The 19,065-nt window shown below is 46.5% G+C and overlaps 1 long non-coding RNA gene across 1 annotated transcript in view; it reads left to right on the forward strand.

The window, feature by feature from the left end:
- The first annotated feature begins 12,608 nt into the window (after window positions 1-12,608).
- Window positions 12,609-19,065, forward strand: part of LOC132573408 (uncharacterized) — an 85,028-nt gene continuing 78,571 nt past the window's right edge. Inside the window, exon 1 of the long non-coding RNA XR_009555541.1 lies at window positions 12,609-12,659. This is a non-coding gene — a long non-coding RNA (uncharacterized LOC132573408). The remainder of the gene's footprint in view (window positions 12,660-19,065) is intronic.

A 19,065-nucleotide genomic window follows, 5' to 3' on the forward strand; every position in this document is an offset into this window, starting at 1 on the left:
ACCCTTGCCTGCCAAAACTCAGCAGAAACTGGGGCCAAGCAGGGAGCAGTAACATCCTGGGGAGAAAAGTTAAATAGAAAAACAAGGCTTTGTCAGCTCCCTGATGTAGCCAATCCTCCTGGAGCTTACAGTAGGCCCTGTACTAGAAGCCCTGTAAGCTCCTGGAGGATTGGCTACATCGGGGGTGGTGGTGGTATGTAACAGGAACTCCTTTTTGCATATTAGGCCATACCTCCCTGATGTAGCCATTCCTCCTGGGGCTTACAGTAGGCCCTGTAGTAAGAGCCCTATAAGCTCTTGGAGGATTGGCTACAGCAGGGGTGTGTGGGCCTGGGCAAAGCACCCCTAAATCCCAGGAATCTCCCAACCCAACTGGCACACGCAGCAGGACCATGGCAACCCATGCTAACCGGCTTTATTACATGTGCCAGGGTTATGAATCTTTCCCTTCAGTGCCTAGTGGGTTTTCCTCTGAGTGGTTATTATGAAACCGCGCTTAGGCACTTGTGCATTACATTCTTTGGTCAAGTGTTTTGAAAAATAAAAAAAGCCCCTGGCTCGCATTGCAGGGTAATGCTTTTGGCGATTGATGTTTATTTCAAATCCATTTTATGCTGCCCTTTCCTCCCCCTTCCCCCTCTTTTCCTTTTGTGTGCATCCATGTGCAGGGAAAGCCTTTCAGGCTCCAAGCCATTTATCTTCTAGAACAACGACTTAGTTGCAACTTCAGTGTTATGAATTTCCACGGAGAAGGACGGAATGGAGAGCCAGGAGGGAGATAGATGAGGGGGTGGGCAAAAAAAAAAAAGAGAGAGAGAGAAACCAAAACGTGGTGGTGGTTTATTATTATTATTATTTTAAAAAAAGAAAGAAATCCAAGGGTATTGAGCCAAAGCACATGCCACTTCTTGTGTATCTTATTCGACAATCCTTTTGAAGTTTTAATCTTTCTGAAAAGAAAAGCCTTTTCAGCTCCTCCGTGGCAACAAGGCGGGCTCGCAACTTTTGACTCGGAGTTCACAAACTGATCTCATCCTTTTCCTGACAATTAGTGCTAAGTGATTTTCAATTTGATCCTGAGCTGCCACTGTGTCAGCTGCCTGGAACGATTTGCCCACCTCCTTCTCTTTTATTCCCCCACCCCACCATCCTTAAATTAAAAAAAAAAAAAATCCAGCTCAAACCAGCTTCCTTTCCCAGCAGGCCAGAGCAGGGAGTTCGCAGTTCGCTTTCTTCCCTTTGTCAGCATCTTTCTCAAACTCTGCAGCGATATAAAGTTGGTGGTTTTCTTAATGTCCTGACCTGGAAAGCCCAGGTGTCAGAACATCAGACTGGAGTCCAAGGCTGTATCCTTCCCCATGGTGTAGTGGTTAAGTGCGCGGACTCTTATCTGGGAGAACCAGGTTTGATTCTCCATTCCTCCACTTGTGCCTGCTGGAATGGCCTTGGGTCAGCCATAGCTCTTGTAGGAGTTGTCCTTGAAAGGGCAGCTGCTGCAAGAGCTCTCTCATCCCCACCTACCTCACAGGGTGTCTGTTGTGGAGGGGGGGAGGTAAAGGAGATTGTGACCACTCAGATTCAGAGCATAGGGCTGGATATAAATTCAATATCATAATCATCTTCTTCTTCTAATTCTCCTCCTCCTCCTTCTTCAGTAGGGCTTGCCCGGACGGAAGAACCTCAGAAGAGAGAGGAGAGTTTTTACAGCATCCTCTTCCCGCTCCTGCCAGTAACCTCTCCCCAGTTGCCTTACGTGAGATCTGGCCCTTCCTCCCTCATTCTCCCAGGGTGTACCTTTTAAAAGACAGCCCAGGGGTGGGACAACTCTGGCCTCATCCATTCCCTCTATCCTGGGGGATGGGCCTATTGGAATGGCAGGTCCTAGGCCCAATGGGCACCTGCCTGCCTGGGATCCTATTTCCCTTGCCCCTCCCCCTTGGAAACCTTGTAAGGCTTTTACTCTGCCCCCTGCTGGCCTGAGGAGATCACTGCAGCCTGTTTTTGCCCTATCCCTCCAAAGAAACTTTCCTGATGCCCACAACAGGGGAGGAAAGGGTCATCCCTTGTGGTGAGTTCTGCTGCTCTTCTGCCAGGGTTGCTGATTTGTGCTTCTGCTGCTGGCTGGCCCCTGGCCCGCTTGGCGATCTGGGTGAGCTGGGAATATGCTGCTGCAACTTCCCCTTGGGCTTCTGCAGCCCTCCCTGGATGGGTTCTTTTTAGAATTGCCAGTCCCAAGTCCTGGTGGGGGGTTCCCCTAGTTTTTAAGGCTTCCCCTTACCCCTGGTCAGGTGACCAGTGGGGAAAATCCCATCCCCAAACAGTTACGTCACCACACGACATCCCCGATGTGATGACATCACCCGGAAGCAATGTCATCATGTCAGGGATGTCACGTGCTGAAGCTCTGGCTTGAGGGCAAAACTCTATGGTTTAAAGCCGGTTTTATCATAGAGTTTTGTAAAAAAGAAACCAGAGTGTCACCATGTGATGTCCCTGATGTGATGACATCACTTCTGTGGAATGTCATCACAAGATGTCCCAGATGTCCAGGAACGCCCAACCAAACCCCCCAGCCAGCACAGTGAGGGGACTTGGCAGTTCTACCTGGCACAGTCTGGAGGCCTCTGTCTCCTTGAAGGTAAGCGTGAGGTGGTAGGTCTGGCCTGAGCAGCCTCCACTTGGAGCTCCTCCACTTGCAGCTGCTGGAATGGCCTTGGGTCAGCCATAGCTCTCGCAGAGCTGTCCTTGAAAGGGCAGCTGCTGGGAGAGCTCTCTCAGGCCCACCCACATCCCAGGGTGTCTGTTGTGAGGGGAGGAAGGTAAAGGAGATTGTGAGCCGCTCTGAGATTCGGAGTGGATGGCGGAATATAAATCCAATATCTTCTTCTTCTTCTGATCTTGTCAGCTCTCGGAAGCTGAGCAGGGTTGGCCCTGGTTAGTATTTGAATGGGCGACCTCCAAGGAATCCCAGGGTTGCTATGCAGAGGCAGGCAAGAGCAAACCACCTCAGAACATCTCTTGCCTTGAAAACCCTACAGGGTCGCCATAACTTTTTAACTGTTTATATTCGTTCATTGCCTATTGTTTTATTGTTAGTTATTACTTACTGTTACTTATTGTTTTGTTACTTTTATTGTTTTAATGTGTCGCAATCTGCCTTGAGCCAACCTGCGGGACAGGATGGAATAGAAATGAGCAGAGCGGGGTTTTTTTGAGCAGGAACGCACAGGAATGCAGTTCCGGCTGGCTTGGCATTGGGGGGTGAGGCCTAATATGCAAATGATTGCCTGGTGGGTTTTTCCCTACAAAAACCCCTATGTAAAACAATGATGACACCAGGGGTGTGTGGCCTAATGTGCAAATAACTTCCTGCTGGCGTTTTCCTACAAAAGAACCCCTGGAAATGAGCAAAAACAAACAAACAAATAAATCTATGTCAGCTGTGACTTAATAGCAAAAAAAAAAAGTAGAACTATACCACAATAAAATGTTTTTCAGGAAGTTTTTTTGGTAAAGGTGTAGAGGCTTGGTCTGTACTACTTATATGTACTGTCTGTTGCTGTATGTATGATCCTGCTATGGGATTCCTGTACTGTTTAATGTCTCACATTAATGCTTATGCTTAGTTTCAGCTCTGTTATTGGGGGAGGGCAGGAATGTTTGAACAACTCTCTCCCCTTCCCCCCAATGAAATTAAAAGGAACTAAGCCTGAGGGATCAAAAGTTATGCAAAGCTGGTGGGTGAGTTTTTTGTGGTTCACCCATTTATTGACAGTCCTCTTCTCCTCCTGCTGCAGCTGATGTTTTTATGACCCACTTTTAAGATCGCTTTGTATCACTGTGATGGTTTTGGGAACGGCTAAGTCTGGCATCCGGCCCCATTACTCCTTGGCAAATACAAGGGGAAGATGTGGAAGTAGCGACAGACTTCACATTTCTGGGATCCAAGATCACTGCAGATGGCGACTGTAGCCATGAAATTAAAAGACGTTTGCTCCTTGGGAGTACAGTTATGGCAAACCTAGGCAGAATAATAAAAAGTAGAGACATCACTCTGCCAACAAAAGTCCGTATAGTCAAAGCGATGTTATTCCCAGTAGTAATGTATACCTGTGAGGGTTGGACCATAAGGAAGGCCAAGCGCAAAAGAATAGATGCTTTTGAGCTGTGGTGCTGAAGAAGAATCTTGAGAGTCCTTTGGACCGCAAGGTCAAATCAATCAGTCCTAAGAGAGATCAACCCTGACTGTTCCCTGGAAGGTCAGAAGCTGAAGCTGAAGCTCAGATATTTTGGCCACCCAATGAGAAGGGAGTACTCACTGGAGAAGACCCTGATGCCGGGAAAGACAGAAGGCAAAAGAAGAAGGGGACGGCAAAAGATGAGCTGGCTGGACAGCATTACTGATGTAACGAACACAAATTTGAGCAGACTTCAGAGAATGGTGGAAGACAGGAAGGCCTGGTGTGACTTTGTCCATTGGGTCGCAAAGAGTCGTAATCGACTGTGCAACTGAACAACAACAAAGTCTGGGATAATATTATTGATTATTGACGGTTTTATTTATGGCTTAAAAAAAAGGTAGCCACCTTGAAGAGGTCTCTGGAGAGGCAGCATGCAGATTGGTTAAATGCATGAAGAATTTTTAAAATTGATATGAGGTGACCAGTGTTCCCTCTAAACTGAGTTAGTGTGAGCTAGCTCACAGATTTTTAGCTTCCAGCTCACACATTTTTGTCTTAGTTCAGGAGGGATGACCCCAGAGCACAATAATCTATGCAGTAGCTCATAACTTTAATGCCAGTAGCTCACAAAGTATAATTTTTGCTCACAAGCCTCTGAAGCTTAGAGGGAACATTGGAGGTGACTACTGTAATGCGCTGTATGTTGGTCTCCCCTCCAAATCCGTTTGGCAATTCCAGCTGGCGCAGAGTGCGGCAGCTCAGCTATTTTAGGGAGCTAGATGGAGACTGCATCTTGCTCCTATTCTGTCGTGCCCATCAGTTACTGGGCTTGACGGAATGTTTTGGTTATTGTAATGTGCTGGGATCGGCGCAGTAAGAGACCAGAGTCAGAGAGTGATTTCAGCAAGCTTTACTTCAGGAACACACACACACAGACTGAGCTCTGTTCAAACTTCCCGCTCCTTTATACAATTCTTCCCCCCTTCTGATTGGTCCTTAACTATCTACATGGATTGGCTATTTACAGGGCCCTAAGGGCCTATCAGGGTACAGTATGAGCCTGGATGTTGATTGGCTACTTATGTTTCAATCCTTCCCCTGATTGGGCACGCTTAGGCCTTCTCTGGAACCCTGGTGTGGAGTTCAAGCTCTGGCTTGTTCGGCTTCCCTCCAAAAGTAACAGTTACCTCCAAAAGTAACAGTTCTCCCATTTGAGCCTAGGACACAACAGTTATCATGTGGCCTTCATGGCCTTGGACCCTCATACAGGGCAAGCCCTGCCACTAGGCAAACAAGGCAATTGCCTAGGGTGCCGGCCTTTTGAGGGTGCCAAATTGGGTGCCCTTTATGAGACTTGGTGACATTGTCAGTGCATGGGGGGTGGGGAACACTGGTGCCAACCTGCTAATGGACAAAATTGACAACTGCCTGTACAGGTGCCTTCTCTGTTGTGGCCCCTAAAAGACAGAAGTTAGCCTTCCCAGGGTGCCAGACAGTCTAGGGCTGGCCCTACCCTCATATCTGTGAGACCACTGCTCCTCTTGCATTCCGCCATGACAGGTCCTCTCATCCCAGCAGGGCCTTCTGCAGGTGCCAACCAGTGTTCCCTCTAAGCTGAGTTTGTGTGAGCTAGCTCACAATTTTTAAGCCTCCGGCTCACATATCTTTGTCTTAGCTCAAGAAAAATGGCCCCAGAACAAACTGATTTATGCAATAGCTCGCAACTTTCATGCCAGAAGCTCACAAAGTAGAATTTTTTCTCACAAGACTCCACATCTTAGAGAGAACGTTGGTGCCAACCAAGACTCCAAGCTGTGGAGTCTTGCGAGCAAAAATTCTATTTTGTGAGCTACTGCACGGATTAGTTTGCTGTGGGACCATTTTTCCTGCGCTAAGGCAAAAAAGTGTGAGCCAGAGGCTAAAAAAGTGTGAGCTATCTCACACTGACTCAGCTTAGAGCGAACACTGGTGCCAACCTGCTAATGGACAAAATTGACAACTGCCTGTACAGGTGCCTTCTCTGTTGTGGCCCCTAAAAGCCTACTTGAGGAAGTCAGGAAGGTTTCCACTCTCCTGGCTTTCCACAAACTGTGGAAAACTGAAGTATTCCAGAGGACTTCTCTATGTAGATAGCAGGGTAGCACTGTTCAAAGCAATTTACAAAGATACTTGGACAAATTATTTGGGGCTGTGGTCCTCACTACTGTGTACAGTTTGCTACAAGTTGGATCCTACTATGGAGCCTTGCATCATTTAATGCAGGGGTGTTGAACATGCAGTTCGGGGGCCAAATCAGGCTCCCAGAGGGCTCCTATCAGGCCCCCAAGCAATTGGCTATCATCTGCTTCCTTCTCCCTCTCTTTTGCTTCCTTCTGCATAACAGCTTGCTCAATTGCACAGGAGCTACAGAGCAAACCTCTAGCTTCTCCATTGGCTGAGGATCCTCCCTTGGGGAGGAAGGGGAGAGGAATAGCTTGCTTTGCCAGGCTTTCTCAGTTGCACAGCAGAGCTACTGAGCCAAGCTTCTCTTCCTTCTATTGGCTGAGGCTCCCCCCCATCCCCCTGGGGAAGAAAGGAAAGAACCAGAGCTTACTTTGCCCTGTTCCCTGAATCCCATGGGAGAAATACAAAGAAAGCACCTTTAAGACCAATGAATGCTAACGTTTTAAGCATGTTTTAAGTTTTATAAAATTTATATCTCTGCTACCTAATCTTAAATAGGTACACACATGGCCTGGCCTGACATGGCTTAGCCCAACCTGACATGGCCCAGCCCAACACCATGTAATGGTATTAAATTGTAACTATTGTTTTATTAGTTTTAACTTGTAAATATGAATGTTGTTAGCCGCCCTGAGTCCGCTTGTGGAGAGGGCGGGATAGAAATTTAAAGTAAATAAAATTAAAAATAAATAAATAAACAGGATCTCATTTATGTCAGATCCGGCCCTCATAACAAATGAGTTCGACAACCCTGATTAATGTGTCGAGTTACCACAGTTGGCTTGGCTTTGGTTTTTCATGTGTCTGGTTGGTTCTGCAACCCACATCCTATTTCATTGTTTCTGGAATGTTCCATCCGCTGAATGTACTCACTCTGAGTAATTTGCCTTGAGCCCCTGGGAGAAAGGCAGACTATAAACAATGCAAACAAACAAACAAATATCTTCTGCTTTTTCAGCTGTACATCAAACCCAGGCATTTTGATTCCTTGATTGACCGGGACAGATTTTATATACTTATTTAGAGCATTTATTTTGCCCCTTCCTCCAAGGAGTTCAGAGCAGCATGCATAGTTTTCCGGTCTCCATTTTATCCTCACAACAACCTTACGAGGTAGGCTGGGCTGAGGAAGAATGATTGGCTCAAGGCCATCCGGTAAATTTGCATGGCAAGTGGAGATTTGAACCTGGAACTCCCCAGATCTAACTACCAGACTTTATGGGTTGCCTGATGGCTAAAATTACATATCAAATATCAAAGACAGAATTTTCACTTCAGTTCGCACTATCTGAAATAACATAAAGCTAGGGTAGATAGGTGTAGGAAACAGGGCTGTTTACGAAGCTAGTTGGATAATAGGCCTATGAAGCCCCTGGGCCGGGTGGGGGTTCTCCTGACCTGGAGGTTCCGAACCTGCTGGCCCACGTTGGGCCGGTGGGGGAACCTCCCCCGATGTCACCAGCACGATGACATCAACCGCAAGTGATGTCATTGCACCGGTGATGCCGTGCACCGGCCACTCTAGGCATTTCCAGGAAAACTCTATGGTTTCCCCGGATGCTCTAGCAATTTGGGAGGCCATGGGGGACTTTGCAACCCTATTGGATAATAAGATGGTATAGAAAGCTAGTTGGATAAAGATTTAGGGTCTGTGGTCTATACTACCGTGTGCAGCTCATGCTGTGCATTGGTTTCAGTAGGACCCTGCATTTTTGCAGTGCTTAACACATCATGTTAATACTTAATGCTTTTGTTTCAGTTCTGTTTCAGATTGCTGGCTGGTTCCAGATTTCTACAATCCGAATCCAATCACCCTGATTACTGGAAGTCCCACCCTGTTGACTGTATTGTCTTACTTTGCATGATCCACCTTGAGACCAAGTAAGAAGAGAAGACAAAGAAATAAACAATAACATTAATAAGTACACAAATAAATATAAATTGTTAAGTTATGCAATACTGGGAACTCATATGTATATGCATGATCCAATCATCGGCAACTGAGCCTAGGTTAAAAAAGAGTTTCCTAAGATATTCAAAAGATAAAGGTAGTCCCCTGTGCAAGCACCAGTCATTTCTGACTCTGGGGTGATGTCGCATCACAACGTTTTCACAGCAGACTTTTGACGGGGTGGTATGCCATTGCCTTCCCCAGTCGTCTACACTTTACCCCCAGCAAGCTGGGTACTCATTTTACTGGTTTCGGAAGGATGGAAGGCTGAGTCACCCTTGAGCCGGCTACCCGCACCCAGCTTCCGCTGAGATCGAACTCAGGTTGTGAGCAGAGAGTTTGACTGCAGCACTGCAGCTTTACCATTCTGTGCCAGGGGGCTCTTTCCCAAGATATTAGATCAATATATTTTAAAAGATGAACATTGACAAACTTATCATGACAAACTTACATAAGTCAGGCATCTGGCATTCTCATTTGTATGCTCTAAAAAATTTCGTATCCTGCAAGAAAGTCTCATTCATAAAGTGGGGGGGGGGGGACAGAGAAAACTTCAGGCCACCTGTAGAAATGTATCCTGGGTTACAGTTAATCAAAAGAATGTATTACTTTAGAAATATCCTTTCTACTCTCTGCAACATTTGACTAGGAAGTAAACCTGTCAGATGGTTCTAAGGTGTTTACTTTGGGCAACAGGTGAAATCTTATGCCAGGAGAAGTCCCTGCTTTATTAAGCTTTAAACAAAAAAGTCTACCTGAGGTGTTAATTAGAATCTTGATTCAGGTGCTAACCTCTTTGACTGAAAGCACCCGTTGAGTAATTGCAGGAAAGGGGCCAATTTCAGGCAGAGCAGTAATTACTGAATTAGTAGAAAAGTTCAAGGAGAGCTTCAGATTTCCAGTCATTACTGAGTTTTCTGGAAAAAAAAATAGAACAGCTAATCCCAGAGGGACTGGACTTCCCTCTCTCACCTGTGGACCTGGAAGATGATGTACTTTAAGGCAGTCGGCTTCCATTTCCAAGAAAACGGACATAAACAATGAGAAGTTGGTTGGAGGGAAATAATCTTCCTTTCTTCTTGTGGCTGATTCCAGCGTCGAAGAGGAAAACTTTTGGTGCAATTTTTTTTTTTTAAATGACCCACTTCCTTGGTTTGGACGGTGGCATCTCCTATTACATGGATCTCAGTTAGCAGGGCTTGGAATGACTTCAGCGAGCTGTTGCCTGTTAAGCCTTCGGCTAGACAGATCACTGGTTTTACGCAGTGTAAGGCAGATTCATAGCTTCATATAAAAAGAAAAGCAACATTTGCTGGTGACCAAGATTGACGTTCATTCATACCAGGGTATTCCTCATTATTAGGGAGATGTGCAAAAGCTGGACAATGAAGATAGCTGACGGGAAGAATGTTGATTTGTTTGAAATGTAGCGTTGGAGGAGAGGATTATGGATATCGTGGAGTGCCAAAAAAGATAAGCAAGTGGGGGTCTAGATCAAATCAAGTCTGAACCCTCCCTAGAAGCTAAAATGACTCAAACGAGGCTATTGTATTTCGGCCAGATTGTGAGAAGTTCAGAGTTGCTGGAAAAGACAAAAATGCTGGGGAAAGTTCGAAGGCGGCAGGGAAAGAGGACGATCCAACATGAGATCGATTGACTCAGTCAGGGAACCCACAGCCTCAGTTTGCAAGATCCAAGTAAGGCTGTTAATGAGAGGACATTTTGGAGGACGTTAATTCATAAAGATGTAGCCCCGTGGCGCAGAGTGGTAAAGCTGCAGTACAAAGCTCTTCTCACGACCTGAGTTCGATCCCGGTGGAAGCTTGGCTCAGGTAGCCAGCTCAAGGTTGACTCAGCCTTCCATCCTTCCGAGGTCAGTAAAATGAGTTCCCAGCTTGCGGGGGGGGAAAGTGTAGATGGCTGGGGAAGGCAATGGCAAACCACCCCGTAAGAAAGTCTGCTGTGAAAACATTGTGATGTGACATCATCCCAGAGTCAGAAACAACTGGTGCCCCTTTATTTTCTAATTCTTAAAGGTCACCATTAAGTTGGAAGCAACTTGCCAGCACTTAACACACACACATACATGCATTCAGATGCTTTTAGAAGAAACTCTCAAGACTGATTGGTACTGGCAAAAATGATGAGTATGTGCAGACACTGATATGAACATATGAAGCTGCCTTATACTGAATCAGACCTTTGGTCCATCAAAGTCAGTATTGTCTTCTCAGACTGGCAGCGGCTCTCCAGGGTCTCAAGCTGCAGCTTTTCACACCTATTTGCCTGGACCCTTTTTTGGAGATGCCAGGGATTGAACCTGGGACCTTCTGCTTCCCAAGCAGATGCTCTACCACTGAGCCACCGTCCCTCCCCGATGGATTCGTGGAATTGCAAACAGTGTTCCTATGTAGCCCAGGCAGGGCTTTTTTTGGTAGAAAAAGCCCAGCAGGAATTCATTTGCATATTAGGCGACACCCCCTGATGGCACCATTGTTTCACAGGGCTTTTGGGGTAGAAAAAGCCCAGCAGTCGATTTATGGTAATCCTGGAGGGTTTTCAAGGCAAGAGACATTCAGAGGTAATTTGCTATTGCCCGCCTCTGTGTAGCAACCCTGGACTTCCTTGGTGGTCTCCCATGCAAGTATAACTGAGGCCAGCACTACTTAGCTTCCGAAATCTGATATGATATCCTAACCTAAGCTCTTCAGGTCAGGGCTCTATTAAACCTCTGTCAAAGTAAGAAGATTTTTCCCCTCCAGGCCAGTTGGCAACCACATCTAATGCAAATAGGCATGAATGCTCCGTATGTTGTTAGAAAGGGGATGTCTACGTGGGCCTCATGTATCTCCATGCAGCCTCCTCACAAATCTTAAATCATTCTTTGCTGCCTCAACTCCTGCCTTCAGCTTGCGGAAAATACCTTTCTCTGTTTTTGAAAGACATTAGAAGGGGTGGGGGTGGGGAGAACATGTTAGGTTTCGAACCTGTGCCTCTTCATTTGATCCCCTCTTAAACCTTTTTTTGACATGTTGAGAAGCCTGTGATGTAGGTGTCCTTCAGGTGTGTGGGCTGCCATGTTTGTTGGCAATGTTTATTTTAGGAATTTAAGTGTCTGAACATTTCTAATATCTAAAAGGATCTCTGAGCTTCGGCGTGATGCAACATGCAACCCAGGGGCAAACAATGCATAGAAATTGAAGAACTCGCCTCTCCTTAAGCTGATGAAGACATAAAACCCCAGGAGGTGCAGGCATTCAGATTCTGAAAGTGAACAACATTTGCGGGGCGGGAGAGCATTTGAAGATTTGTACTTGTGGTTCCCACTGCATGTTTGTAGTTGCTTATTTCCGAAGGCTTATATGCATGCATGTTACCTGCAACCATAAACCTGCATTTATTCCAAAGCTCCACACCATTACTTGACATCTGCTTCATTCACAATTGTCATGTCTTATGAGAACTGCCAGGGGCGGAATTTTAGCAGGAGCTCCTTTGCATATTAGGCCACACACCCCTGATATAGCCAGTCCTTCAAGAGCTTACAAAAAGGAGCCTTGTAAGGTCTTGGAGGATCGGCTATATCAGGGGGTATGTGGCCTAATATGCAAAGGAGCTCCTGCTAGAATTCCACCCCTGAGAATTGCAAAGACTACACATCCCATAATGCTATGCAACCATGGCTGAAATGGTAATATGCCAGCCAGGAACAGCCAGGCATGTGTACAGAACATGGTTATCAGCATATACACGGATGGCCCATAGTAGCCTGATCTCACCAGATGTCAGAAGGGCTAAGCAGGGTCAGCTCCGGTTTGTATTTAGTAGATGGGAGACCACCAAGGAAGTTCAGGGTCACTACAAAGAGGCAGGCAAGGGCAAACCACATTTGAACATCTCTTGCTTTGAGAACTCTACAGGGTCACTCTAACTTGGTTGCTATTCGATGGCAAAAATAACATTTTTTTTTAAATAGCACATATAACACACTGTCCTCTGGGGATAAAAACATCACTGGCTTCTTTGTACATTAATTAAGACTCTTCTAGGCTATCATTGTTTGGGGCATTTTTGGTTCTTGTAATGGAATTCATAGCCCTCCTCTTAACATAAGAATGTAAGAGAAGCCATGTTGGATCGGGCCAATGGTCCATCCAGCGCAACACTGTCACACAGTGGCCAAAAAAGCCAGGTGCCATCAGGGGGTCCGCCGGTGAGGCCAGGACACTAGAAGCCCTCCGACTGCTGCCCGCCCCCCCCCCCCCGGACCAAGAATACAGAGCATCACCTGCCCCAGACAGAGAGTTCCATCTCTACCTTGTGGCTAATAGCTACTGATGGACCTCTGCTCCATATATTTATCCAGTCCCTTCTTGAAGCCGTCTATGCATATAGCTGCCACCAGTGCTCCCTCTAAGCGGAGTTAGTGTGAACTAGCTCACAGTTTTCTAGTCTCCGGCTCACACATTTTTGTCTCAGCTCAGGAAAAATAGCCCCAGAGCAAACAAATGTATGTAGGAATGCACAACTTTAATGCCAATAGTTCACGAAATAGAATTTTCGCTCACAAGACTCTACAGCTTAGAGGCAGCACTGGCTGCCACCTAGGGTTGCCAATCCCCAGGTGGGGGCAGGGGATCCCCCGGTTTGAAGGCCCTCCCCCCACTTCAGGGTCGTCAGAAAGCAGGGGGAAGGGAGGAAATGTCTTCTGGAAACTCTGTTATTCCCTATAGAGATTTATTCCCATAGAAAATCATGGAGAATTGATCTGCGGGTATTTGGGGCTCTGGGGGGGGGCTGCTTTTTTTGATAGAGACACCAAATTTTCAGTATAGCATCTAGTGCCTCTTCCCAAAATACTCCCCATGTTTCAAAAAGATTGGACCAGGGGGTCCAATTCTATGAGCCCCAAAAGAAGGTGCCCCTATCATTCATGATTTCCTATGGAAGGAAGGAATTGAAAAGGTGTGCCGTCCCTTTAAATGTGATGGCTAGAACTCCCTTTGGAGTTCAATGATGCTTGTCACAGCCTTGATCTTGGCTCCACCCCTAATGTTTCCTGGCTCCACCCCTAATGTTTCCTGGCTCCACCCCCAAAGTCCCCAGATATTTCTTGAATTGGACTTGGCAACCCTACTGCAACCACTTCCTGCATCAGTGAATTCCACGTGTTAATCACCCTTTGGATAAAGAAGTACTTCCTTTTATCAGTTCTAAAAATATATATTTTAAATTCTTTGGGGGAGGGGGATCCAGATTCGGTTGCTTGTTTTGACATCAATTTTGCAATCATTTTATAATTTTTCATGAATGTAATTTGCTTTTTTCATGAATATAATTTCAGTGACACAAATGATACACAGTTTGCTGCCTTGGCTGCTGTTCTGATCTAGGGTTGCCAACTGTCTGGAGGGAACAAATGCCCTCTCCCTTTAACAGAGGCTCAGCTGAATGTTATTTACCCTTATGTCATGAAAAGTGTCACCTTCCTATCTAGATACAACCAGTCTCCATTAAAGAGACTGGACTTGTCCCCTCTCCAGGCCTGTGGACAACCCTATTCCTTCACACAGATTTTGAGTCCAGTGGGACCTTTAGGTTGGTCTTAAAGAGAGCCAGTTTGGTGTAGAGGTTAAGTGTGCGGATTCTTATCTGGGAGAACCGGGTTTGATTCTCCACTCCTCCACTTGCACCTGCTAGCATGGCCTTGGGTCAGCCATAGCTCTGGCAGAGGTTGTCCTTGAAAAGGCAGCTGGTGTGAGAGCCCTCTCCAGCCCCACCCACCTCACAGGGTGTCTGTTGTGGGGGAGGAAGGTAAAGGAGATTGTGAGCAGCTCTGAGACTCTTCGGAGTGGAGGGCGGGATATAAATCCAATATCTTCATCTACCTCACAGGGTGTCTGTTGTGGGGGAGGAAGGTAAAGGAGATTGTGAGCCGCTCTGAGACTCTTCGGAGTGGAGGGCGGGATATAAATCCAATATCATCTTCTTCATCTTCTTCTTCTTAAAGATGCCACTGGCCTCAACATTTGTTCTGCTGCTTCAGTTCAACGCGGCTGCCCACCCGGATATTCTCCTGTGCAATTGCTCTTATTGCTCAAACCTTGGATTCATAACATTTGCTAGAATATCACTTCCTGTTTTTTTTAAAGGATGATTTGTTTTGGGATAGTCTTGTGACGAGGTTTGGCTTCATTTGCCAATATAGCGGTACAGCTCCACCCACAATAGAGTGAGTGGCTACCTGTTTCCCCTGTTTATTCCAGACTGAGAGTTCCGTGTCCTCTGTGCTGGGAGAGGTCACATCTCCAGGCTCTACAGCTTAACATAGCTATCCGTGGATTACCTCCCCACAATTAACATGTCCTAAACAATCAGCAGCAGCCCCGTGGTGCAGAGTTGTAAGTCTGCAGTCCTGCAGTCCAAGCCCTCTGTTCATGACCTGAGTTCGGTCCTGGTGGAAGCTGGGTTCAGGTAGCCAGCTCAAGGTTCACTCATCCTTCCATCCTTCCAAGGTCAGTAAAATGAGTACCCAGCTTGCTGGGGGGTGGGGGGTGGGGAAGCAATGGCAAACCACCCAGTAAAAAGTCTGCTGTGAAAACGTCGTGTTTTGATGTCACCCCAGAGTCAGAAATGACTGGTGCTCGCACAGGGGACTACATTTACCTTTAAGCAAATATCACCCTATATTCCAAGTGATCACCAAGGAACGGTGAACTAGTTCTTACACAGAAAGAAAAGCTATTTTTAACAAACACATATATGAGTGGTGTAATAGCATGAGATTAGTTAGGGGTCAAGAAAGCCGCCTTTTAAAACCTCTGAACGTCTCTTGACTTGAAAACCCTACAGGGTCACCATGAATTGAAGAAGAAGATGATGATATTGGATTTATATCCTGCCCTCCACTCCGAAGAGTCTCAGAGCGGCTCACAATTTCCTTTACCTTCCTCCCCCACAACAGACACCCTGTGAGGTGGGTGGGGCTGGAGAGGGCTCTCACAGCAGCTTCCCTTTCAAGGACAACCTCTGCCAGGGCTATGGCTGACCCAAGGCCATGCTAGCAGGTGCAAGTGGAGGAGTGGGGAATCAAACCCGGTTCTCCCAGATAAGAGTCCGCCCACTTAACCACTACACCGAACTGGCTCTCCAATTTGTGACTTGCCTGCGCTTTCCACCACCAAACTTGAACCCCCTCCCCCCAATAAGGGATTCTGAGCTACGCCTCACAGACAAATCTTACAAGATGGGGGAAGGATCCAGGTTGCACAAAAAAAATTCAGAGTTGCATAAATTTACTCTCCTGGACCGATTTCCCACTCACCTTCTGCCGCTCTCACGTTCCTCTTCTCAGCAGAGCTTCCTTCCGATTTCACACTATCTGCCCCGGGGCTATAGCAAGAATTGGTTTTTCGCGCAGCAAACAGAAACTGGTTTTTAGTGGGTCAAGATAGCCGCCTTTTAACTGGTTTTTAATGGTTTCTGTTTGCTGCACGAAAACACCAACACTTGCTGCAGCCCCGGGGCAGATAGTGTGGAATTGGAAGGAAGCCCCGCTGAGAAGAGGAATGTGAGAGCAGCATAAGGTGAGTGGGAAATCGATCATGCTTTTTGCTTTCAAACAACTCACCTGAGGCATAACTGCTTGAAGAGCCAGCTTGGTGTAGTGGGTAAGTGCACGAACTCTTACCTGGGAGAACTCTTACCTGATTCCCCATTCCTCCACTTGCAGCTGCTGGAATGGTCTTGGGTCAGGAGTTGTCCTTGAAAGGGCAGCTTCTGTCAGAGCTCTCTCAGCCCCACCTACCTCACAAGGTGTCTGTTGTGGGGGAAGAAGAAGAATTGCAGATTTATGCCCCACCCTTCTCTCGGAATCAGAGACTCAGAGCGGCTTACAATCTCCTTTATTTTCTCCCCCCACAAGACACCCTGTGAGGTGGGTGGGGCTGAGAGAGCTTTCACAGAAGCTGCCCTTTCAAGGACAGCTCTGAGATAGCTATGGCTAATCCAAGGCCATTCCAGCAGAAGATAAAGGAGATTGTCAGCCGCTCTGAGACTGACTCAGAGAGAAGGGCGGGGTATAAATCTACAGTCTTCTTCTGTGTGCATGCAATGTGCCCCATTGATTCAGGGCTGCCCTCGGACCTGCTGGGTGGAAAACATGATGCACAGCTGTGCACAATACATTTACGAGACACAAATAGGATATTCGCTTTTGTGGATAGGTGTCCAAGAAGTGCAATTCTAACATACAGGAAGGCAATGATTTCAGTTGAAATAAAAGCAACAAGTTTTGTGCTCCCCTTTAGCAGGCCCTTAACTCAAGTTACAGATCTTTCCTGCCCTTTACAAACAGGCAATGCACCTGAGGGGACACGAGGCTGCAGAGGGGAAAGTGAAAACACGAGCTGCGTGTCTGTCTGTTTCTCTCATAACTGAAGGGTGGGGAAGGGGAAGGAGATATAGAGGGAGATCAAAGAGCTCTCTTCCTCTCTCCGGTGAATCCAGCCCCAAGGCTCTGATGGCCTCCAAGGTTTCCGTTGTTCTGTAGGATCTGCAACTTGTCCCATGTCAATCAAGATTAGAGCAAAGGAGAAAAAGAAGATATTCATCCTGGCGGAAGGGCCATAACTCAGTTCCATAGGCGCTGCGCATAGCATGGTTTGGTTCACTCTAGCTAAAAGGACCTGCAAGCTCTCTGCTGGAGAGATGAGATACCTGCTGAGTTAGCATAAGCTAGGTCTCAGAATTTTAGCTTCCAGCTCAAAATTTTTTGTCTTAGCTCAGGAAGGATGGCCCCAGAGCACACTCATTGATGCAGCGGCTCACCACTTTAATGCCAGTAGCTCACAAAGTAGAATTTTTGCTCACAAGACTCCACAGTTTAGACAGAACATTGCCTGCTATGTGTTGGGGTTAATTGAAGGGTTGCCAATCCACAAGTGAGGGCAGGGGATTCCCTAATTTGGAGGCCCTCCCCCAGCTTCAGGGTAATTAGAAAGTAGGGGGAGGATGTCTGCTGGGCACTCCATTATTCCCTATGGAGACCGATTCCCATAGGGCATAACGGAGAATGGATCTCTGGGTGTCTGGGGGGCTTGTTTTTTGAGGTAGAGGCACCAAATATTCAGCATAGCATTAGGTGCCTCTCTACAAAACACCCTCCAAGTTTCAAAAGGATTGGACCAGGGGGTCCAATTCTATGAGCCCCCAAAAGAAGGTGCCCCTATCCTTCATTATTTCCAATGGAGGGAAGGCATTTAAAAAGTGTGCGGTTCCTTGAAATGTGATGGCCAGAACTCCCTCTGGAGTTCAATTATACTTGTCACAGTCTCACTCTTGGCTCCACCCCCAAAGTCTCCTGTCTCCCTCCCCAAAGTCCCCAGATATTTCTTGAATTGACTTGGCAACCCTAGTCAATAGGCTCGCCTTGGTGAACCAGTTCCCTCAGTTCGTGCAAGCCAGCCCTATAGGACAAACCATGCAGCAGTTCTGAGGTGCACTGAGTGCTTAGGAAACTGCGGCCGCAGCCGTGCCACAGACTTAAACTGTTTCTACAATGACGTTTTTGTCCCACACTTTCTCCAAGTAGCTCAGGTGGGCATACATGGTTCCCTCATCCTCCAACTTATCATCCCAGCTGTTACTGTGGGAACTTTGGAAGATCCTCCAGGTCCCACAAAGAAATTAGCCCAGCTGCTTGTAAAGAAACTGAGCAGTTTGTTTACATATGCTCTTTTGCATCTTAAGCCACACACCCCTGATGTAGCCAATCCTCCTGGAGCTTACAGTAGGCCCTGTACTAAGAACCCTGTAAGCTCTTGGAGGATTGGCTACATCAGGGGTGTGTGGCCTAAGATGCAAAGGAGTTCCTGCTACAAAAAAGGCCCTGAGATGTAGTTACATCCTAACTTGCACACAATGTCTCTCAACGAGTCACTTCCTGCTTGGTCTTTGTTGGAAAATACCTGGAGACTTTGGGGGTGGACCTGGGAGAGGGTGGGGTTTGGGGAGAGGCCTCATCATGATACAATGCCATGAAGTCTACCTTTCAAAGCAGGGATTTCCTCCAGGGGAGTTGATCTCTGCCAGCTGATGATCTGGTGTAAAAGTGGGAGATCTCCAGGCCCTGCCTGGATGTTGGCAACCCTACTTCCTGCTTCTCCATCAGCCTTGGAAATTGTGGTTTAATTTTCATTCCCAATTTTTATTATTTATTTATTTCGATTTATATCCCTCCCTACCCCACTGAAGCAGGCTCCCTATACGCAAATAAACAACATAAGACCGCAAAAGTCCAAATGTGACAATAAATACTGTATGGCTGAGATCACACACACTAAATAATGCACTTTTGATCCACTTTCAATGCACTTTCCACCTGGATTTTACTGCGTGAATTGGAAAAACCCAGTTGGAAAGTGCATTGAAAGTGGATTGAAAGTACATTATTTAGTGTGTGTAATTGCAGCCTTTATCTACCATAAATAGTTACTAAATTTCTATCAACTTTGTCCTATGCTAGGGTTACCATATTTTGGAAAGCACAAAAGAGGATATGTTTCCTGACTTCAAGGCAGTTTACAAAATAAATAAGAGCATCACATTCAGAAAGCAAACTGCTGGCATCCTCTTCTCTCTTGTTCCTTCACTGTAAACAAGGATTAAATCAATGGGTGTTTAATTACCAACCATGACAGCAAAAAAGAG

Source organism: Heteronotia binoei, chromosome 6 (assembly GCF_032191835.1).
Source record: "Heteronotia binoei isolate CCM8104 ecotype False Entrance Well chromosome 6, APGP_CSIRO_Hbin_v1, whole genome shotgun sequence".
NCBI classification, from domain to species: domain Eukaryota; kingdom Metazoa; phylum Chordata; class Lepidosauria; order Squamata; family Gekkonidae; genus Heteronotia; species Heteronotia binoei.